Below are 24629 nucleotides of genomic sequence, written 5' to 3'. Positions count from 1 at the left end.
AATAAGTAATAACTACTTTTCACTGGAAACCCCTTTACAGAACAGCAAATTATAAAACAGGTGTATACGGACATAATGGGATAAGAAATGTTTTCAAGATGAAATACATTCATGCAACTTTAACTCCTAGGTCAGTCTAGTTAGAACATACGTAGCCCGTGGTATTTTAAAAGTTAGACGAACTTGTATTACCAGTTGTCAGCTCATTAAAATGTGTCATGGTTCAAATACAAACCCTAAAAAAAAACCTTTAAAATAGCTGTGCCCTTATCTTACAGTGCCTTGTACTACAAATTTTAGAAATCTTTGTTACACCTTAAACCTGAACGTCTGTTCGGCAAACAGGTTTCTTACTTAATCAGATAAAAAAAGTCAACTAAGTATTTCAGGCGATTTATTCCATAAAGATTAAATCGATTTCATCAGTCTGTCCATGTGCATTAGACAGTTGTCAGAAGAACGCTTGTTTGGCCGACGGTCATCTCGCCCTACACACACTATTAGACTTACGGTATGTTGGTGGAACCTATCAATATCAATGGGTTTGGCCGATGGTCTAATGTATATGGGGAATGTCGGGAGATGGGATATCCATCACCAGAATAGATATGCTTTCTGGCATATCTCTTCTAGCGACTGATGTCACAACTACTAATGTACAGCACCATGGAACCAATGGTGCTATATAAATAAATACATACGGTAATAACTACACTCTCTCTACTGTCGCAGATTACAGAGTTCTGTTCTTCTATGCTAAATGTGTATATCTAGTGAAGGTCGGTGAGAAACATCAAAGTCTGTCTATACACAGTTCTTGTATCTAATAAACCACATTATTTTGAGTGTCAGATTCCTACTTTTTATATATTAATTAGGGTTGGAAGTCGGGACCCTATCCGTGCACCACAAGATTGGTGGAGTGCTGTACGTCTACTCTATGATGGTCTGGATAGATGCTGATCAGGCATGGCAGACTGTGGAACGCCGATCGCATTGTTCTCCCTGAGATATGCTGCCAGCCGATGCGTCAGTTGGCGGTTTTCTCATAGAGAACACAGCAGCACTTGGCCGAACGAGCACTCGTTTTTTCGGGGGAATCAGGTTAGATGACTGTCGGACAAACAATCTTTTGGCCAACAGCCATCAACGGTTTATGGCCAGGTCTGGACCCTGTTCACACAATGTTCAAGCCACACATTCATGACTTGGTTGGGTGTTCTGGATGAACCCTTGAAAAATGGAATTTGTACTTGCTCTGACAGAAAAAAATATGCTATAATTTTCCAGCAGTGTCAGTCTTTTTAAGGCCACATTCACACGTTCAGTATTTTACATCCGTATTTCTTGTAAGCCAAAACCAGGAGTAGATGAAAAAATGGAGAAGTGGTGACATGTTTCTATCCTATGTTTCCTCTGATTGTTCCACTCCTGGTTTTGGCTTACAAATACGGATATAAAATACTAAAAATATAAAAACAACTAAGGGCGCTGCACAAAGGGTTATTCCTTAATTTTTCCCCCTGCTGCAAATAAACGGACACAACTACCAAAAATGTCCGGTATAGAGTGTAAAAAACACAAGCACCTATATGTATATGTATATTTGCGCTGGAGGCCCCAATAAATCTAAAAAACAATTAGTAACAAGGCTCTCTACATAGGGTGATATTCCTTATACCATGTCCAAACGATTACCTTATTGGCATATTATTTTCCTTCATCTATGCAGTCCACACGATATAACAGGTGTTCACATATATGTACACGTGCTGCAGTTTCCCAAATATGTGCACAGCAGTGACTTTCTCGTAGATGTGTGAGGAAAGGGTGTTAAACCTGTCCCGGCCGGTGACAGTCACCCCTTACCTCACAGGCGATGCTCCCGGATCTTCAGCGGTAAGACCGCGCTTCCCCAGACAAGTTCCCGGTAATGATCCCGGATCTTCAGCGGTAAGACCGCGCTTCTACAAGCAAATTGCCGGCGAGGTGCAGTGAAGCTGCAGGACCTCGCGTGACGTCACATGCACGTGATGATACACGTGATCAGCTGACGGAATGCACCTAGGACCAAAAGGCTTAATCCAACGCGTTTCGGAGTCGGCAGACTCCTTCTTCAGGTATATGTAGAGAGCCTTGTTACTAATTGTTTTTTTGATTTATTGGGACCTCCAGCGCAAATATACATATACATATAGGATATAAAATACTGACCAAATACTCAACGCATGACCAGGTTCTTTTAGGTGGGCAAAACAGCCTGATAAACTACCCGAGTCAGCCTAAAAAGACACTTGAAAGGATAAAGAGCTAGCACTCGACAGATAGGTAGAGTTTCTTGATGGTGCTAGTGCACGGGATCCAGAGACCCTCAATAACTGGAAAAAAGTAAAACACTGCACTCATCCAGTTCAATTTTGCTAAAGTGAAAAAAGTTTATTGCAGACGTGAAGGCAGAAAACAGTGAGGCAACAAGTTTGACGTTTCGGCCACTCAGTGGCCTTGTTCACAAATGGTGCTGTAACAAAGAGATAAACAACAGTGTAAACTCAGTGGCCTTGTTCACAAATGGTGCTGTAACAAAGAGATAAACAACAGTGTAAACTGTTGTTTATCTCTTTGTTACAGCACCATTTGTGAACAAGGCCACTGAGTGGCCGAAACGTCAAACTTGTTGCCTCACTGTTTTCTGCCTTCACGTCTGCAATAAACTTTTTTCACTTTAGCAAAATTGAACTGGATGAGTGCAGTGTTTTACTTTTTTCCAGCCTAAAAAGACAGACAGTGCCAGAAAGGAGGCCAGACTGAGTATAAAGTGACTCACTGAAAGATTCCGATGGGGGCACAACCTAATACCATTTTTTAAAAGGGAGATCAGGCAGAATCCCTGACAGCCTTGACCATGTGGCCCTAACATAATGAGAACAGGACGTGACATACACACCGGCTTCAGCCGAGCGCACATGTTCTCGTTATGAAGAAGGAAGTATGGTAAACTGTTGCCGGGCCTGAGAACTTGGACTGCAAAATCTCCAATCCTTGTCTCCCCCTCCGGCCCCCAAATAAATTCTTTCGGGACACACTCAAACAAAACAAATGGTCAGCCAATCCCAATGGACAAGGACATGCCAGTAGCCATTGACTAAAAGCTGCTGAAGTACCAACCATGTGGCAAATAGTAAGACATATTTGTCTTCTCTGCTCTACCGATAGGAATCCAAGGATAAATTAAGCCTCAGCAGATGTGTTGGAGAAATATCAACAATCTCATTCCTCTTAACGGATCTTGTAGAAATAACTCTGACCCTTTTCCTTGATTGAACATATTTTCAGTTACATACAATTTCTGAGAGATATCGGCCTTCCTTTAAAATTAACTTAAACGTAATCTGCCAGCAGGTTTTTGGCTATGTAATATGAACACAGGATGAGGTAGGTTTTAAAACATATTTTAACCATGTCACTTTTCAAGCTGTGTGCTGCTTACTTACAATGAAGGTTTTATCACTTGGTGATGAGCTGGCACACACTTACTAGCTCGACTCCACCCTTCCTGTGATAAGCAGCTCACTGTCTGTAGACAATGTACATACAGAGCCTGGTGTGGGCAAGGTTAGCTTTCTGAGCACAGCTACACCTAAAAACTCAAATTGTGTCATAACGGCAGCACCCAGTATACTAAGTGACACATCGTTCAATTCACAGTCTCTTTGCCTACATCATGCAACATTCAGATGAGGTAGCAAAAACCTGGTAACAGATTCCCTATAAAGGGGCTGCAAGGGTATTTAAGATTGATGACCTATAATTGGTGCATGTTGGACACCTGGTTCCCCACCGATTATCAGTTATTAGTTCAAGTGGAAATGAACAATAAATAGTACAGATTCTTAAAAAAAAACAACAACTTAGATTTTATGGCAGACAGATTGCAAGAAATCTGTAAAATTGCTACGGACTGAGGATTTTGTATTATGTATTGGAAATTTTGAATGTATCCTACAGAAATGTTCTAATTATTCTACGTAATTTATTTAAAAAAACAAAACAACACTAATAGATTTTCAAAAGGGTTTCAGTGAATTTAACACATTTTCTTAATATCAGCCAAAGTGATAACCTAATAAAATGACCCTAACTCGCCGATCAAATCCCTGGATATTGCAGCGCTGCTGTTTCCTAGGCCTGCAACAATGGTTGCTAAGCAACAAGCAACAGCCTCTACTGACAAGAAGCCAGAGGGAGACGAGCGCTGCGCTTTACACTGCCTGCCTGTCGCCATGGCATGGCCTCGGGACACAAGGGGGTTCATGCGTTCCGCTCATCTGCTGACTCAGTCTTTAGAGCCCCTGGAGGGAATACAAAGTAATAGCTTTAGGCCGCTTTCTCCACAATGCAACCTCCCCTCCCGACAGACACCTCCGGGTTAGTCAAGCAAACCATATCGGCAATGCAATGTGAAAATGTGAGTGTCAGGTAGTAGAACATTCCTTTAATCTGGCATCAATGGTTTAAGGCTATTACTCTACTGATCGTTCCCTATACAGAACAGAAATATTCTAAAAATTCATGGAAAGAGAATATTGAGTAAGGCTATATTCACACGTACGTCAGAGTGACCGATACAACGGACACGGATACAGTGGGAACAAGAAAAATAGTAGGACATGGAAATATGACAAAATCTACGATGGAAGGGTTTTAAAATGGACTCAGATGTGAACAGAGCCTTACTCAAGGAGTCTTCTCAACCACTAAAAGGGGTAAAATGGTCAACTTTGCAATGTACCTCGGTTTTAAAATCCTCTGTAATAAACTCTATAGTCTACAGATTGTTGTCTAGGTTACCCAACCACCTCTACAGTTTCAGAGGTAGCCAGTTTCCTAGGCAATGACAGCAGGCTTGCAAGCTCTTGGTTATACAGCTTGCTCTGAAGCTGGCTACATGGCTCAATCTGAGAGTTGCTGCACTCCTCCATCGCTGCAGCGGCAACGCTGCCTCTAGTGGCAGCATCTGTGACCGCGCAGTTTGGACCAGAGGTGCTGTCCTGTGCTGATCCAAACAGTCATTAAAAGTATTTTTTCTGATGACGCCCCACTTCAACTGTTTGAAACAACTGAAAAAATGATTGTCCGGAAAACATAAGGTGAGCACTACCTATGCCATGCCTTGCACATATCCTCCAATAGCAACTTCTCCCAACGGTCCAAAGCAATGTGATGATGAACAATGTTTTCTCCAGTATGATGCAGCCCCATGTTAGAAGCCAAAAATGATAGCCCAGTGGCTCAGTGAGCAAAACATTGACATATTGAAGAAAACAAGAAAAAAACAGAAACGTCAGCTCACCGGGTAGAAAAAATATCTCAAAGTAGGGTGCGGTGCACGGCAGCCTCAAGCTGGTTCCTGAGTTAATGACGCATGAGAAAAGAGAAAAAATGCCAGCGACTGCAAAAATAAGTAAATTAAAACATCACATGTATGATAGTAAAAATCCAAAAGGGGAGAATAAAAATACTTACACAAGATGAGACACCGGGTCTTTGCGTTTCGAGATGAATATCTTAATCTTAGCAATCTTGAAACGCGTAGACTTGGTGTTTCATCTTTTGTATGTATTTGTTTGTATTCTCCCCCTTGGATTTTTAAGTACTATAATAAATGTGATGTTTTAACTTTCTTATTTTTTGCGGTTTGCTGGCAATTTTTTCTCCTTTCTCATTGAAATGTTGGGTACATGGCCAGGAAACTCTCCAGATCTCAATACTATTCAGAGCTGGTGGTCAATCCTGAAAACAGAGGTTGGACAAAGGCAAACACAGAAAGTGTGATCAACTCCAAGCACTGATTCGACACGAATGGGTCAGCAGTCAGGATTTGGCCCAGAAAAGGACATCCATCTGCCTGGTCGAATTACAGAAGTTTGGAAAAATTAAGGAACAACATTGTAAATATTAAGTATTTGCATAAATTGGATGTATTTACCAATAAATGTTCAAAAACTTATGAAATGCCGATAATTGTATTTTAGTAACCGTAGAAATATCGACTAAAAGATCTAAAAACACCGAAACAGCAAACTTTGTGAAAACCAAATTCTGAGTCAGTCTCTAAACTTTTGGCCACAGATCTACAGATCTGAGCGGTCAGACAACTCACTGATGGACTTTACTGTTAACTTTCTCTACAGCAGCCCCTGAACTGTGATACACCGTAGCTTCAAAAGCCGATTACTACCGCAAAAATGCATGGATTTCAAAAAAATTTTTTAAAAATGTAACGAAAGCTTCCAAAAATGGCCTATATCCTTTGAATAATCAATGAGCCGTTCTACAAAGTTATAGTAGCATATCTCGGGTTAGCACTTTAGAACATGTACTATTATTCCAGATCATTTAATAATAAGGTCCTACTCATAAGAATGGATTTTTACTACATATGATAACCCCGAATAGCCACAAACCATGGCCAACAAGTCCATGGAATCTTGATCATAGGCCTGATTACACATACGATCAGTCCGCTTGCATATGGGATTGTTTATGTTGGCCATTAAAAACCAAACAGAATGATTCCCATATATTTCGCCTTGACCCATGTAGAATGTTATTCAAAACGAACATCTATCGATTTACTTTGTCATTTACCGGTTCTCATTATGAGCAGACGTTTTCCCGCGTAAACCTGTCTTTAATGAAGCTGAGCGCCAATATCTCACACAAATATGGTGTTATTTTTGAGGAAGAAAGCATCCAAGTCTAATTCTGTACAACCCCTTTAATGAAGCCATGAAAAGCGATTACGTTATAGGAACCAAACAGGCAGAGAAGCAATGTGCACGAGCCTGAAGAGAACCTCGCAGATCGCAAGGAAGATTTATGGCTGTAAGACAAAACAATTATGATAATGTAAACACACTGAAGCAGGTTACGTTAGAGATTCGTGAGAATGTATTTCTCATTACCTCTGTAATCCACTGGAGTGTACTTGGACGGGAAACCATTCCAACTGATGGCACTGGAGTATTCTTATTGGAGGAAACAGCAGTGGGGGGTTGATAAATGCCAATTAATTCACTTAACTAATTGGCACAAAACTGACCAGCACATCCCTACTAGTGTGAACAGGTGGCAGCTAACATAACACTTGTAAGAAAATATAAAGCTGCATTCTGGATTGTTTAGAATGGTTCATCTAGAAAACTGGAACTGCGTTACTGCCATAGAACATTGGTTAAGTGCTATATTATGTACATGTGAAATTCTGAAAAATAGGAAATGCTAAATTTGCTATAGGAACATTTACAGTTGGGCTCATATACATTGGCCAATCTATGTGCTACTGCGCAGGCGCTGCCATAATGGCGGATGACTTTTTTCTTCTTCAGTATGTACAGATATACATTATGTAAACTAGGGAGCAGCTCAGTGAGGGATCAGTGACATGTCAGCCGTCTGCATTATGAATACCTAATCAGAGCACCACATGAAGACCCCCACAGGACCCCCGGGGCACGACCATACCATTAACTCAAAACTGAAAATAAAGATCAGACAACAACCACAAGACGGATTTCATCACCAGGTATCATTGTAATCAGTATAACGGCGCCGACCTGACACTGTCTGTAGGTTACTGTGCACAATCCTGCTGGCAGGTTCCCTTTAAGAAACCCCGAAACACAAATGGCTGGCGAGCGAAGAGTTTCAAGTGACTTTTCTCTAAGGTTAATGGGGACTTTTCCACAGCAGATCAGAATGTGAGACCCAATGCATAAAATTAGTGCAGACAACCCGTTCAGCAACGCGATAGATCCAATAGGAACTCAATAACAGACAGATACAATAACATTATAATAACTTCCGAGTCCAGATGAGAGGATTGTATACTCTGCTGCCGGAGATTGGGCAGGCAGAATAAATCACTAGGGAATATTAAACTTTAAGTTATGTCATCACTCGTCTTAGACTGGTTTCACAATTGCGTTTTTTGCCGCTGCGTTTTAGCGCAAAACAACGCATGCGTTTTTTCCCTATACTTAACATTAAAAACGCATGCGTTTTTTTGCATGCGTTTTGCCACGTTCTGCCGCCGCATGCGTCTTTTCTATGCATGCGTTGTGTTGCAGAAATGCAACATGTAGTAATTTCTAGCGGCGTTTTTTCGCGGCAAAAAAAGCATGCCTTTTTTTGCGGCAAAAAAACCTATTGCTGTCTATGTAAACGCATGCGGTTTTAAGCACATGCGTTTGCATGCGTTTTAATAGAAAAACACAAGAATACACACTGATAAGCCAACCCCAAACCCTAACCCTTACCCTAAGGGATCCTAACCCTAACCCCAAGGGTTAGGGTTAGGATCCCTTAGGGTTAGGATCCCTTAGGGTTAGGGATAGAGTTAGGGATAGGGTTAGGATCCCTTAGGGTTAGGATCCCTTAGGGTTAGGATCCCTTAGGGTTAGGGATAGGGTTAGGATCCCTTAGGGTTAGGATCCCTAGGGTTACTAGGGATCCTAACCCTAGCTATTTCTGTTTAAAGTGGGTTTTCTTGTTGATTTTGATGATTGGCAGCTGTCGCACACTTATCATGCATTTTAAAAACGCAAACGCAGGAAAACCGCATGTAAATGCGTCAAAACGCCGTGTTTGTATTAAAACATGCAAAAACGCATGCACATAAAAAACGCGGCGTTTTAACGCATTTACATGCATTTTTTTCACATGCGTTTGCGTTTAAAACGCTGCGTTTTTAAACGCAAATGTGAAACCAGCCTTAATCTGCAATTCATGGATCAAAGGCTGAACAGTAATAGGCACATCATATGTTTTCTTGCGCGCGCCCTATCCACTATTGTCTCCAAGATAATAAGCACACTAGTATCAAATCTTCATCCACGGCAAACACTGGACCTCCCCCCCCCGGAAGAGTGGAGGAATAACTTCAATGGAGAGTGTCAGTGCAAAATGACTGTTCAAACCAAGCACAGCTGCTCGGTGCACCGTTCGCAGTGGCCAAACAGTTCAGTACACTTTTGATTGACAGCCATTGTTTTATGGGAGCCAGAAAAGTATGGAGATGGAAAGGTGCACAAGAACGTTTGGCCAAACCAAAGTTCACCGAGCACCTATGCTTGGTTTGAACAGTCATTTTGTGTCGACAGACCCCCTTTAAAAACTGCAATAATGAGACCACAAGTCATTTATCCCAAAAATGTGACATACACAATTCTCTTTTGCCTTTGTCGCCCATATATTCATAATAAATATTAAGCTAAATTCACCGGACCAGGTGACCGCGTAATCCCCTCCCTAATAACTAGGAACTGCGGAATATGTTGCCGCCATATAAATAAAATTATTATTATTATAAAATTATTATTACTAGTCTCCTAGTCAATAATAAACCTTATGTTTATGTATAGGTAGAAAAGAAAAACGTCAGGAATATACTACTATAAATCAACAGTCATCTCCACCCCAAAATACCGCAATGGCGGATCCCCATAACATCCTTTCCTTATGGTTTAAGAACAATGCCTTTATTACTGCCATGACTTACTGTGCTCCGAAAACCACAAGAGAACAATCAAGATTAAGATCTCTAGTCCGCTGCACTTGTTCCGACTAATCACCAGGGAACTACGGTCTGTGAGAAGACTCCTGCTCTCGGAGAAGCAGGACGAGCGGATGCCAGATATTCCCCGAGTGCCTATCAAAAAATTAGGTCAACTACTAGGTCAGAACAATGAAGCGCTCGCTGAAACAGTTTATATTAATAGGATCGCTTTCGTTTAATAGCTTTTTTTTTTTTTTGAGAGATCAAGATCAAATTAAGGACCTACTTTGAGTCGTCAATTATTTTAAGGTGAACATCTTATTGTAAAAATATAAAAAGGATCCCACAAACAGCCCATTAGAGAAAACACATGCCAATCTGTACACAACTTGTGCTTTCTTCATCGTGTCCAGTTACACAACAAATGATGGAGTGGGGTCATAAAATACCAGGACAGCCGCCAATCATACCAATCCTAACAGAGATATAACCTGTTTCAGTAACTTTGTCTTTATATTCTTAGAACTGGAGAAACAAATGGGTTGTTCTGCGCTACCGAAGGAAAAAAAAAATGAAGGATGCCAATCAGGGCTGTGGAGTCGGTAAACCACCACCTCCGACTCAGAATCCTCAATTTCCATAACCCCGACTTCGACTCCATGACTCCGACTTGAGTCGGTAAGCCTAACCTCCGCCTCCAACTCCTCAATTTCCATGACTCCCACTCAGACTTCACCAAAATGGGCTCCGACTCCGACTCCACAGCCATGAAGCCAATTCAATTGTAGGTGGATTTATTCGTCAACGTGTTTGGAAGTATAGGACTTCCTCATCAGGAAAACAAAACCATGATCATGATCGTACAGCAAGCTGCTAATATAAAGTGTCCTTTTGCTTAGTACTTGGAAAGTAAAGGGGATGTACTAAACGCAAAATTTAGTTTCTGATCCCTGGACCTCCTGTGTTAACAGGTTACTAAGTCCCCTGGGTGAATGGACCACTGGTCGCACATGCACGAGAGTCCCCTCTTCTAGCGATAGATGAGGGTCTCAGTAGTTGGACTCACACTGATTTAGTATTTTTCACCTATCCTGACTCCCCCATACATAGGAACGTTCTGAGCGTTCTCTATGATTAACAGAGATGATACTCACAGTGGGTTATCTCCCTGTAAAACAAAAGAACATTGTGTAGGTGGTGAATCGCTGACCTCCATACATAGATGGGCATCCATCCCATCAAAATCGGCAGGTGTATGGACGCATTAGCATTTGTCTGGTCTAAAACTACGAGTCTGCAGTCACTATGTATCAGCAGACTTGTGAATCCTCACATCGCACACACTGCACACTGTGAGGATTCTCCAGGGCAGGGAGAGGAGGGGGTGTGACCGCAAGCATGGGGTTGCATATATGTGGTCACATGCAGACTAGACTGTATCCAGCTAGCTCGATGCAAAGTGTATTAAGCAAGGCTGGATCCAGTCTAGTTGGAATGTAGCGGAAGTATGTGTATCACATACCTGCAGTCACACGATCGCCTGCTCCCAACACCAGCGAATCCTCGCACTGCACACAATCTGAGGAGTCACAAGTGCAGTTTTAAACTGGACAACCCCTTGAAGGCTTAAATAGGCCAAACCTTCAGATTTAGTCACCCATTATAACATATTTGGGAACCCTCTGACTTTCTACCAACATAGGATTTTGGAGGAAAACCTTTTGTTCCCAAGGGAGATAAGCCGCCAAAAGTGTTTGACAACGGTCACTCCCTTCTCACCTGATAAGCAGGTCATCCATGTATTTTATGGACAGACCTAAATCTATATGTCCGCAAAGACCATTTAATAATCTTGGAAAACTAGATGATTTCAGACGTCTCAAGAACCAGACCTGCATCAGTCAGCTCATTGGCAGAATTTAAATTAAAGGGGTTGTTGATTAAACATCCCCTTTAAGTAAGCACATCATACATAAATCTTTCAGTACTGGATGTCTGAGAATCTGTTTTGAAATGTCATTGCATCGGATGGGGTAAATTATTATCTTCTGTTGTACGGAGCCTCATTACTCCTCAGCCTCTGAGTGTCCGGCCTAATAGGAGCAATTTATTAATTGTTGCTGCTTTGTTCCCCTGTGCGGATCCCTTGGCTGCGGACCATATATACCGCAATCAGAGTAGTCGTCTCTATATATTACCATTACACAGAAGCTTCCTATTCTTGCTCTAGGAAACGTTTGACCTTGGTTGAAATAATATCTCTTCTGCCATTAAACACAATAGTGCACACAACACAGCAGAATTGTACGGCATAGGAGGCTTTTGTCTCACAATATACAGGATTTGAGGGATACTATAGAATCTCGAAAATGTAGGAAAAGCACCATTCAATAAAAGACTAAAAGCAAAGCGCCATCCAACTGATTCCCTTCCAGCAGGCTCTTGTCACATGGAAATGGAAGGGATCAGGAGATATACAGTATTTTGCACATTATGAAGATGCACCCCACATATTGGGGTGCAAAATAGGAAAAAAAAACATTTTTTAATAAAAGGGAATATAAGACACACCATCATTTTAACGGTAACGTACCTAGAGGGCCCCGGAGGTAGAGCGGTGTCACAGGAGGCAGGGCTGCAGCTACAGGTGGCCGGTGGCGGCGGGAGTGGGGCGATGCAGCAGAGCCTGGATCTCAGAAGGAGTCAGTGACGGTGAGCAGAGTCCATTTTCACGATTATGTCCCTGCCGGTCGCCGCATCGTCAAAACGACATATGCGGAGGCATCCGCGCGACCTGCGTACCTAATGTTAAAGATAGGTACGCAGGCCGCACGCGGACGTGGGCGGAGCTGAGCGGCGGAGGTGCGACCGTGGGCGGGGCTTCACGGAGGAAGTCCGCAGCTCAACAAAACGCTAGTGTGAAACTAGCCTTAGACTTCTTTTTTTAAAGTACCGTATGTGTTCTGTCTGGGTTTATCACAGATAAAAAGTGTACCCATTACAGTCTTTGCAGTTGTTTACTTGCCTGATTTTTGTGCCTCGTTTATGAACAAATAAAATCATTTTCTCCTGTCTGTTTTTGATTCGAGTTACAGATCATAAGTATCCATACAAGTCTATCAGTCCGTGAAAAATCAGATTGCACACATTGCTGACCACGAGCAATTTCTGCTTTATGACATTGCAATAACTAGGAAAAGGTTTACAAATTCATGTGATTTTTTTTTTCATACGAGAAAAATCACTAATGAAAAAAAAGAACACACTGATCGAACATTGATAAAAATCAGATCCAAAACACTACTGAAAGTCAGACCATTTTTTGTGCAGGAGAACAAATTACTGAATCCTGAATAAGGCCTAAATCAGAGAAACAGATTTAAAAAACAAACAAAAAAAAAAACACGTTTTGTGCCCCCATATATTAGTCACTCTTGTCTGGCCCTTGGACAACTGGCTGCAGCAGGAGCCTCTCCCTCTGCACTGTTTACAGTAGGACACTGCAGTCTGTCCAAGAATGTACCGACAAAGTAACATTCCTGCAAAATCTTATGTTTGTGTGCAAAATACTAACAGAAATTCTACTACGTTTTGCAGTCTGAGTTTGTACACGCAAAATCTCCCTTTACTGAAGTCCACTCACATTTTCAATATTACCTACACAGACCCAGGAAAATATCACATTAAAATCAAAATGGCTAAAAACTAAAAGAGCACTTTAAGAGAGTGCACTAAAAACACATTTTCTAGTTTTCAAGTAATTGACTTAATTTTTCATGCAGAAAAACACACACAAAAAAAGCTAGGCATGAACATCCTAAGGGTATGTTCACACGTTCCTGATTTCCATCCTTTTTTTTCAGGACTGTTTTTTAAAAAACTGCAGCTCTTGGCAGAAAACGCAGGTCCTTTTTTTGTCCTTTTTTGATGCGTTTTTTGATCCTTGTTTTGATCCTTTTTTTGATCCTTTTTGTTATGCAGTTTTCTATGCAGTTAAAATGGCTGAAAATATCCTAACCCTACCCCTAACCCTATTCTAACCTTAGTGGAAAAAAAAAAAAAATTCTTAATTTTTTTTTATTGTCCCTACCTATGGGGGTGATCAAAATGCACTTTGGAACGAATCTGCCGGCCGGCAGATTCGGCGGGCGCACTGCGCATGCGCCCGCCATTTTGCAAAATGGCGGCGCCCAGGGAGAAGACGGCCGGACGGACACCGGGACGCCGGGTAAGTATAAGGGGGGAGATTAGGGCACAGGGGGGGGGGAGCACTGGGAGGGGGGGCATCGGAGCACGGGGCGGTGGGATTGGAGCACGGGGGGGCGGGATCGGAGCACGGGGGGGCAGCCACACTCCGCCCACGCACTTCCGCCCGCTTCCCCGCACTTCCTGCTGCAGCGGTTCTGCACCACAAACCGCAGTAAAACCCGCAGATATTTGTTTCATCTGCGGGTTTTACTGCGGGTTTGACCTCACAATGGAGGTCAATAGGTGCAGAACCGCTGCGGCTCCGAAAAAAGAAGTGACATGGTACTTCTTTTTTCCCGCAGCTATTCAGCGCGGTTTTTTTTTTTATTTTCCGCATTGTGGGCACAGCAGTTCCTGTTTTCCATAGGGTACAATGTAATGTACCCTGCATGGAAAACAGCTGCGGACCCGCAGCGGGAGAATCGCGGCAATTCCGCATGAAAAAAAGGATCGTGTGAACATGGCCTAATGGGGTTTTTTCAAAACAGTTTTCACATGATATACAAAATATGCAGGTGGATTTTGGCAGCAACCTTGGGAACCATTTGCTGCAGAAATTCTGCACAAAAAACTCCAGCCCCTAATCCTTATGTGGATCAGCTGCACATCTTCAGCAGAAATCCAAGTATCAGATCTGGGTCGGATTTGCATTACAGTATTGAAATACATTTTTACAACAGGCTAACAATAAACCAAAAGAGACACCATGGATATAAAATACGTACTACAGCATTTCTTAAAAGGGGTTCTCTGGGAATAGAACAAAATAAATAACTACAGGAAATGTTATTATAAAAAAAAAATACATTTAATTAGTAAATCACAAATGTTTTGCATAGATAAGTAATCACTTACTAATTAAAATGGCTGAAGCCTTGATTCACTGATAGAAACCGATCCTAGACTTTTAGGACAGGTGCCTGCGAGCATGAACAATAGGAGGATCTACTGCTGTGACCTGGAGAGCAGCCTCTTCTTACCTCAGCACCTCTGGAATCTCCATTATTAGATCAGATAGACAGGGTGGTCAGCAGTGTGAGCAGCCTCTTACATCTGCACCTTTTGTATCTCCAGTATTAGAGCAGATATGGTGGTCAGCAGTATGAACAGCTTCTTCATACCTCAGCACCTCTGATATCTCCAGTATTAGATCAGATAGACAGGGTGGTCAGAAGTGTGAACAGCCTCTCCTTACCTCAGCACTGCTGGTATCTCAAGTATTAGATCAGGTAGACATGGTGGACAGCAGTGTGAGCAGCCTCTTCTTACCTCAGCACCTCTGGTATACATAGTAACATAGTAACATAGTTAGTAAGGCCGAAAAAAGACATTTGTCCATCCAGTTCAGCCTATATTCCATCATAATAAATCCCCAGATCTACGTCCTTCTACAGAACCTAATAATTGTATGATACAATATTGTTCTGCTCCAGGAAGACATCCAGGCCTCTCTTGAACCCCTCGACTGAGTTCGCCATCACCACCTCCTCAGGCAAGCAATTCCAGATTCTCACTGCCCTAACAGTAAAGAATCCTCTTCTATGTTGGTGGAAAAACCTTCTCTCCTCCAGACGCAAAGAATGCCCCCTTGTGCCCGTCACCTTCCTTGGTATAAACAGATCCTCAGCGAGATATTTGTATTGTCCCCTTATATACTTATACATGGTTATTAGATCGCCCCTCAGTCGTCTTTTTTCTAGACTAAATAATCCTACTTTCGCTAATCTATCTGGGTATTGTAGTTCTCCCATCCCCTTTATTAATTTTGTTGCCCTCCTTTGTACTCTCTCTAGTTCCATTATATCCTTCATGAGCACCGGTGCCCAAAACTGGACACAGTACTCCATGTGCGGTCTAACTAGGGATTTGTACAGAGGCAGTATAATGCTCTCATCATGTGTATCCAGACCTCTTTTAATGCACCCCATGATCCTGTTTACTTGGTATCTCCAGTATTAGATCAGGTAGGGTGGACAGCAGTGTGAGCAGCCTCTTCTTACCTCAGCACCTCCTGGTATCTCCAGTATTAGATCAGGTAGACATGGTGGACAGCAGTGAGCAGCCTCTCCTCACCAGCCCTGGTATCTCCAGTATTAGATCATATGGACAGGGTGGACAGCAGTGTGAGCAGTCTCTTCTTACCTCAGCACCTCTGGTATCTCCAGTATTAGATCAGACAGACAGGGTGGACAACAGTGTGAGCAGCCTCTCCTTACCTCAGCACCTCCTGGTATCTCCAGTATTAGATCAGACTGACAGGGTGGGCAGCAGTGTGAGCAGCCTCTTCTTACCTCAGCACCTCTGGTATCTCCAGTATTAGATCAGATAGACCGGGTGGTCAGCAGTTTGAGCAGCCTCTCCTTACCTCAGCACTGCTGGTATCTCCAGTATTAGATCAGATAGACAGGGTGAGCAGCAATGTGAGCAGCCTCTTCTTACCTCAGCACCTCTGGTATTTCCAGTATTAGATCAGATAGACTGGGTAGTCAGCATTGTGAGCAGCCTCTCCTTACCTCAGCACTGCTGGTATCTCCAGTATTAGATCAGATAGACCAGGTGGACAACAGTGTGAGCAGCCTCTTCTTACCTCAGCACCCCCTAGTATCCCCAGTATTAGATAATATAGACAGGGTGGTCAGCAGCGTGAGCAGCCTCTTCTTACCTCAGCACCTCTGGTATCTCCAGTATTAGATCAGATGGACTGGGTGGACAGCCAGTGTGAGCAGCCTCTTCTTACCTCAGCACTGCTGGTATCTCCAGTATTAAGATCAAATAGACAGGGTGGACAGCAGTGTGAGCAGCCTCTTCTTACCTCAGCACTGCTGGTATCTCCAGTATTAGATCAGAGAGAGAAGGTGGACAGCAGTGTGAGCAGCCTCTTCTTACCTCAGCACCCCCTAGTATCCCCAGTATTAGATCATATAGACAGGGTGGTCAGCAGCGTGAGCAGCCTCTTCTTACCTCAGCACTGCTGGTATCTCCAGTATTAGATCATATAGACAGGGTGGACAGCAGTGTGAGCAGCCTCCTCTTACCTCAGCACTGCTGGTATATCCAGTATTAGATCAGAGAGAGAAGGGGGACAGCAGTGTGAGCAGCCTCTTACCTTAACACCTGTTATAAACAGTATTATTAGTGGAGCCATCTTCCTACATATGAAGGAGGGTGGAGCTTCCTACTGCACATGCTCACAGGCCCCAGTTCTAGCATTGTAGGACAGGTTTCGTTCGGTCAAACAAGGTGGCGGCCATTTTATATTTCTTGTGATTACCTCCCTAGACAAAACAAAATGGTGATTTGCTAATTAAAATGTATTTAGGAGTTTGTTTATAATGGCATTTCCCTTTAATTACTTAGACTTTTTTTTCTATTCCCGGAGAACCCCTTTAAGTCTAGAATCAAAAGTACTTGACGAATTTGACTTTTATAAATGTCCTCACTAACCCACAGACATTATGCCTCGCTAGTTTTCAACCAAGTATAATAATAATAATTTAAATTCCCATATTCCTATTGCTAATATTAGTACCATTGTGTTACATTTTTGGGGGTTTTCGATTATCGGAACAGCGAGACGAATATCTACGGTAATTAAAAATGACATGAATGATGAATACACATTCATAAGCTAGAACGTACACGTGAAGGCAACAAAAGACTTGATTTAGCTACATCATGCCTCCTCTGAGTCCTCTGCCTTAAACACCATGGTCAAGGACGTGTCCTACATGTATACAGATTGCAGCAATATGGTGCATAAGATGAGGACGGCTGTATTGTCTACTGCATAACAACATGTCTGTCCTGCATTCTCCTATATTAAATTGCTATTGGAAAGAATAAAGCTGATAAAAGGAGATATAAATATAACATAAATAATGCATGGTCCTCTGGGCCACACTATCAACAGCACCTACAATTTCTGCTGCACTGATGGAAGCGTGATATTAAATGCCAAGTGACATGGATTCTCTGACGGTTAATGCCATTTACAACTATTTTGTGTCTATTATCCCATCAGAGCGTTACTACAAGAAGGCGCTCGGGGACACGTTCTAGTTGTCAGAAAGACGCATGAAGGTCAAGCATGAATAACCCGCGGAGTAAACATCCCCTACAAAGCTCTACAGGCAAGGTTCATGGTAAAGCAAGTGCCACCAAATTCTTTCAACTCGTTTTACAAAAATCCTGCTTTCACAATCAGTGTTGGGCTCCTTAAACCCACCAGAAAAAATTGTTTTGAATTGCCAAACTTCTTTTATTATTTCACATACACAAGCTCATATAATAAGCTAGCGGATCGAGCCAAAAAAAAAATAGACTATAGTGGTATGTGACTGATTACATCAAAAGCCAGAGAGGAGTATGGCTGCCTTTCGGTGGAAATTGTGATATCAATAGAGTGGCAGGGGATTTATAAGATAAGAAATTGGTCCTCTATTTTTAATTTCATATAATTACTTTTAACCTAATTTTGGCCAAGAAAAATCTGTTTAAAGAAGACCCATCACCAAGACAAAAGTGTCCTGTTATTGCTCTTACTTTATTCTGCTTACTTTTTTCCGTACAGTTCCAGAGATATGGGTCTTTTAATTTAGCGTTGTCATAGTGTGTTCCTTGGGGGCACGGCTCACAGATTATTATGCAGAGCAGCTTTAATACACGCCCCTAAGAATATGAACTACACCCCTGAGGTAGAGACAATAAAACTAAAGTACGAAGTAAAATGGCCCATATCTCTGAAGGCAGATAGATAGAAAAAAACAACCAAATACTTAGGAGAGCAGCGGGAATTAAATAAGAGCAAAAACTGTCCACTTATGACCTCATGACAATTCTTCTTTAAATAATTTCCCACCATGATTATTAGGGTAGGTTCTCACTAGCGTATAACAAAAAAATAATTTTGTATGCTAAAATATCAAGGTATGTGCATGTGTGCTCCCCTCTAATAAAGTTAAATGAGCTTGATACATATGCACTCGCTGCCACCGTGAGTAAAAGCTACGAGTAAAGAAAGATGTTTATGCACTGCAATTAACTGAAGCTGATAGGATGCTAGCTTAGCTTCTAGATCTCCAAACTCCAAACATGCTTTCCACAAATGCTTGGTGCTCCTTGGGAACAAAGAGATGAGGCGGACTGGACTTAACATGGCTCCATCCCAGGTAATGTATCAGCTGCTTTAGATAATCCTCCACAGACGAAGACAGCGTGGCGGTCCATCACATTTGTCTTCTCGCCATATTCAGTTTTTTCAGCGCCGCTCTGGTCCCCCCACGACATCTTGTGACAACAGCTTCCGAGTGGCCGGAAGTCAGAAGCTACGTCACACGCTCTCAGTATAAGTCTGAGAGCCAGAGCGAGGCGCTCATAGACTTGTATTGAAAAGTGACCTCCGTGCCACTCCATGAAACACTGCAGCTGTGAACGGGTCATTTTTTGCCGGAGACCGACGGGAGCGACGCTGGAAATGGATGAAGGCGGAGGCAGGTGAGTATAAGACAGGAGGCGGGGGAATTATATGTAAAGTGCTGGAGTGGTTCTTTAAACTACTTGAATGGAAGCTGATCAGTGGTGGTCTAATGGCCAGGAACAGCCTCTCTAAAAGCAGCTTTAGTTGTCCACAGTGTCAGATGGGTGTCTTTTTTTTTTTTTTTTTACATTATTGTGTTGTACTAGTGAGACAAGGGATATACGCCTTTGGTATCCGACCATGTTTTTCACACTGTTGCGCTTGATGTCTCAGGATTTTATGTTCATGCTCGTAACTAGTAATGTTGACAGAAGTTTATTATCCAGGTTGTGGACTGAAATGTTGATCTCCATATAACACCACACCTTCTAGACACTCACGATGTTTACCTTTCCCACATCCTCACCCTGTTGTCTATATAGTCACCCCACATCGATGGCACTATTTAAACAAAGTTTATGCATCTCTTATTGAAACCATGTAACCAGCAGTGACCACAGCGATTTCGCTATATCAATAACCATCATAGATACTTCAGGAAAAATGTTTAGAGGAATTGTAGACCAGCCATTTAAACCTCCACCGTTAAGCTCCCGATACACATTGGATGGTTTTTGGTGGAACAATGCTTCGACCGATCGCTCACTGCCAGCCATCTTTGCTATCTCCTTCACACACAGGAGTGCTCATTGACCAACTGTTCCTGTACTCTCTTTGAGAAAGCGTCCGACAGACATCTCCGGTAGTGGCTTATCATCGGGGAGAACTAAGTGATCAGCAGTCCAAAATCGGGCATGCCCTCTCTATATCTACCCCGACAATCAGCTGGCCGACACCCCATACACAGTGTATTGGCATTACCGCCGATCAGAATGTATGGGGGAACTTTACCAGAAATCTGGAAGTGCCTTTAATATATTCATTTTTGTCGTCTATAAAAGAATGTTAAGATTTGCAGTATCACAGGATTGTTCATCACATACAGATTAGAAAATTAAAATGTATTTGGCAATTCACATCTTTATCTCCTAATTATTAAAATGGAGACATGCCTACGAAAAGGTGTCCACCACTCTATTTCCAATATTGGAGTAGCCAAATGATTGTCCGGCCAACAGTTATCTTCCCCAAACGTACAGGCGTTCCTGTGTTCTCCATGAGACACCGCAGCTAGCCTCCTCTGCCAGCGGCTTATCTTACAGAGAACAAAAGGATATCTGCAATTCCGGCTAAGTCCTTGTTTTCCGTTGACAGGTAATGTCGGGGGAGAGTTGGGAGGCCCCCAAACAAAACAGATTGTTGGCCTACCCTGCTGATATCTGTGGGTTTGGACAACTTTAGTCTGATGTGTTTGGAGGCTTTAAACTTCCTTTTTCTTATCCAAAAGCAGCTTAAAAGGGAGCTTGTCAGAAGGATTTCATCCCCACAAACTAGTTCTGTGTACATGTAGCACTGTCAAAAACAAGTCCAGCAATACCTTTACATGGCATGTCCATTCTCCCATTAGAGAGAAATCAGCAGTTGAATTGATATGCAAATGTGGCTGAAGAACTATTTGTAGGTCTGAAGCTTCTGTCACTCCAGCTCTATTCCCCGCACAACAGGGAGGAGGTGATGCTGGGCAAGAAATAGGGCTTGATTGACAGAGGCTTCAGATCTACAATAGGTCTCCCACATTCGCATATCAATTCAAACGCTGATCTCTCAGTAACGGAGGAGCGGACTTCTTATGTAAAGTTATTGCTGAAGCGGTCCTTGCAAAAGTTACATGAGCATATAAATTGTTTGGCGTTTGAAATCCTGCTGCCAAAATCCCTTCAAACATTTTCCTGCAACCAGAAAAAAAAGAAAACCTGTGTGTTTATGTATAACAACCATGGACACCTCTTCCTTCCTCCCAAGCTGAAATCAGGAGTGGAGAGATGATGCTGCACGCCAAGCAAGAGAGTTGCAGAAACAAGTTGCCAATGACTGGCAGGTATTGTGCACGTGTCCTTGTTAATTAGATATACACAAGTAAAATTCTACCATGAAAAGTAAATTTGAGATGTCAGAGAGACATGATTGGGGAGTATAAACTCCCAGGAATTAATGAGAAGGAATGAATCTGCTGCATGGATTCAAGTCATTCTACAAGAAATATTTCGCTTAGACCTTGTGGGCACGTCACAACCATAGACCAGTTCCATGGTAGGGTTTTCAGAAAGCAAATCCCACTGTTGGCCTTAGAAACTCAGTATGATGCCAATTTGAGGAGGAGTCATTCCACTCACAAATATAAGCCCTGTGGTGGCACCAAGCCATGGCCTTAATGGTCACATACTGTATTTTACTGGTACCGCCACTGGGAGCTGAACCATGATTAATGCGACCAATAGAGTTGGTGCAAATCATTTTGCATGATCAGGTCTAACGGCCACTTCGGTAATCTGTCACTGTCTGTTAGAGAGGAACTCTGAGAATTGCCTCATCCCTGATGGCATCCCCAACAGATTAGCTGGCCCGATGCAACAGCATTATTGCCAGAGTAACTAATTATAATCATAAATTATTATTTATTTATATAGCACCATTGATTCCATGGTGCTGTACATGAGAAGGGGTTACATCCAAATTTCAAAGATCACTTACAGTAGACATATTGACAATGGTAGACTGGTACAGAGGGAAGAGGACCCTGCCCTTGGGCTTACATTCTACAGGATTATGGGGAAGGAGCCAGTAGGTCGGGGGTTACAGTAGCTCCGATGGTGTTGAGGTGGTAGTGTGGTCATTGTAGGTTATAAGCTTTCTAGAAGAGATGGGTTTTCAGGTTCCGTCTGAAGGATCCGAATGTGATGGATAATCGGACGTGTTGGGGCAGAGAGTTCCAAAGTATGGGGGATATTCGGGAGAAGTCTTGAAGCTAATCAAAAGAACAGCCACAGATGCCATCAGGTAAGAGGCTATTTTCAGGGCTCCTGTCCAGTGGCCTCAGATTACAAATCGATTTGCACGAATTCTAGCGACCACTGATTGTCTGCAGCACTCATGTGCTGGCCGCTTGTTGGCAAAGCATCTGCGCAGGCTGCATTTTTTAAATCTATTTGCTGGTATTTTCTGGTCTCTTATTTTTTTAAATTGGGATAACCTTTTCAATGTTGAGCTGCCAAATAGCTGTATGGCCACAGCATTGCAATTCATTCAGATATGTTTTTAAAGAAACCTCGAGAAAACTTACCGTACTTTCTTTTTTTAATCCATAAATTGCATCAACCTCTTTATGGTGCCCTAAGCAGACATCCACTCCTTTTTCCTTGCGCAATATTGCAAGGTAGTCTATTTCTTCATGCACAAAGCTTCACTTTTGGTCTAATGGTCTTTTAACCATACCAATCACATACTGTCTACAATACAGAAGTAAAGAAAAGGTGGAAAAGTCCAGACAGAAGTACAAGACAAATATAAAACCTTTTCTATTATCACTGTAAATGTCTAATCTGAAGCCTAAAGTCAATTTAAATGAGAATCTTCCTCCGACATTGTAGAGCCGTCTAATGAGGCAGAATAAGCTGCGTTATTAAAATTGAATTTACAACACTCCTAAATAAAACTGGAGGGGCGACGGAGCAGTAAAGCCTCGGAGCCGTTGAGATCACTTCTTCCACAAATGGTGAGGATTGAAGGAGCTTTCTTTTCCTCCTTCCCTGCCAGCCTGAAATTGTCATTATTACATCTTGATTAAGTTCCCTAAAACTGCTGGAAAGGTTGAAGTTATTACAAAGCCCATCTCTAAGCAAATTACAAGGTCTCCGCAGCCTTCCTTGCCTTGGCCGGTGGCCAGGAGAACATTACTGCACAACGTGTTGGAAGGTTGGTCTTCTAGGAGATGCTGACCATTCTCGATTTCTACTAAAATACTAAGTCATCTCCCTCCAGCCCCCTCCGATAATGTAATGAGAAGTAGAAAAGAAGATCACTTATCCCAGCGAAGAGTAGATTTGTGTCTTTAATTACCAGAGAAGATGAGTAAGACGTTGGCCACCTTTGTGCCAGATATACAATATTCTTTCAATTCCTTTCTCCTTTAACTGCTGCAATTAAAAAGGTTCTTTACAATTTAATTCATTTTTGTATTATCAAAGCTATTACTCATCCGGCATTAGTTATCCTTTAAAGGGGAAGCACAAAAATAAAGTGTTTCTTGATCTAAGAATAAGAAGATCTGCAGCAGCCCACTCTTTCCTACTCCCTTGCATGGACTGACTACAAGTAAAAATATAACAAACCTTAGTTTACTTCTTATATTTTCTCTTAGAAACCAAGACTTATCATTTATTGTTGAATGTTTCACATGTAGTGTGTTCTGCTTTGCGCAGGGCTTTAGGCTGTGGTGCATGACACCAGTATTCAAAGAACACCGGACAGGTGAAGAACGTACGATTCCGGAGGACCCCACCGATCACTGGAATGGGACTGCCAAGACCCATTTCTTCCTTATCGATGTTGGATATTGATTGGAGCAGCATGTCTATGCATGGATGATCCATCTACATCAGTTAAAAAGACTTTACTTACAGCAGTTTCAACTTTTTATGGGAAATTAGAACAAAATCTTTTGTGCTTCAAGCAAAGCGGACTAATTATAAAGCAGAGAAACTCATTAGATAAGGATAAGCCGACAAGAGTCATTAGAGGCATAAGGGGGAAAAAATCTATTTATTTAACTTTAAAATTAAAACGTTGTACAAATTAGTTTCTGGTTTTATTTTGCTAATGATCTGGAAACAAAGGATGAAATGCACACATACATTACATACATTATACACACACACACATTATATATATACATACATATATATATATATATATATACACATATACATATATATATGTATACATACACACATATATCTCAGAAAACACTTAATACAATGAGAACTCAACTTGTCCTGTTGTGAAGCAACACCCAGTGTGTGTCACTGTACATATAATTGTGCATACATATTTTCATACACGTATAATGTAATTTTTCGGCGGCATAGATAAAAAGTGCCAACACAAGTCTTTGGTTCAGTGAATAACATGGACAGCACATGGAATTATAATTTATTTATCCAAGCAACCGTGAAAAACACTCATGACACACTGATCCAAAACTTGGATGACACGGCACCATTTTTTTATGTATATGAAAAATACTGACGGATGACATGAAGCAAATAAATTATTAAAAAAAAAAAAAAACTGAAATCAAGCATCAAAACTTCATCTTATATCCAAAAAGGAGAGGTAGCAATTACAAATGAATTGCAATATGCTCAGAGAAAAGCTTCAAACCCTATATCGCTGGTGTAGACAAATGTAGTA

The 24629-nt window shown here is 41.9% G+C and overlaps 1 protein-coding gene across 3 annotated transcripts in view; it reads right to left on the bottom strand.

Moving 5' to 3' along the window:
- Window positions 1–24629, bottom strand: part of SEMA4G (semaphorin 4G) — a 205753-nt gene that overhangs the window by 84427 nt on the left and 96697 nt on the right. The gene's annotated exons all lie outside the window — the stretch shown is intronic.

Source organism: Ranitomeya imitator, chromosome 2 (genome assembly GCF_032444005.1).
Source record: "Ranitomeya imitator isolate aRanImi1 chromosome 2, aRanImi1.pri, whole genome shotgun sequence".
Taxonomy (NCBI): Eukaryota; Metazoa; Chordata; class Amphibia; order Anura; family Dendrobatidae; genus Ranitomeya; species Ranitomeya imitator.
This window is presented reverse-complemented; position numbering and strand designations above follow the sequence as displayed.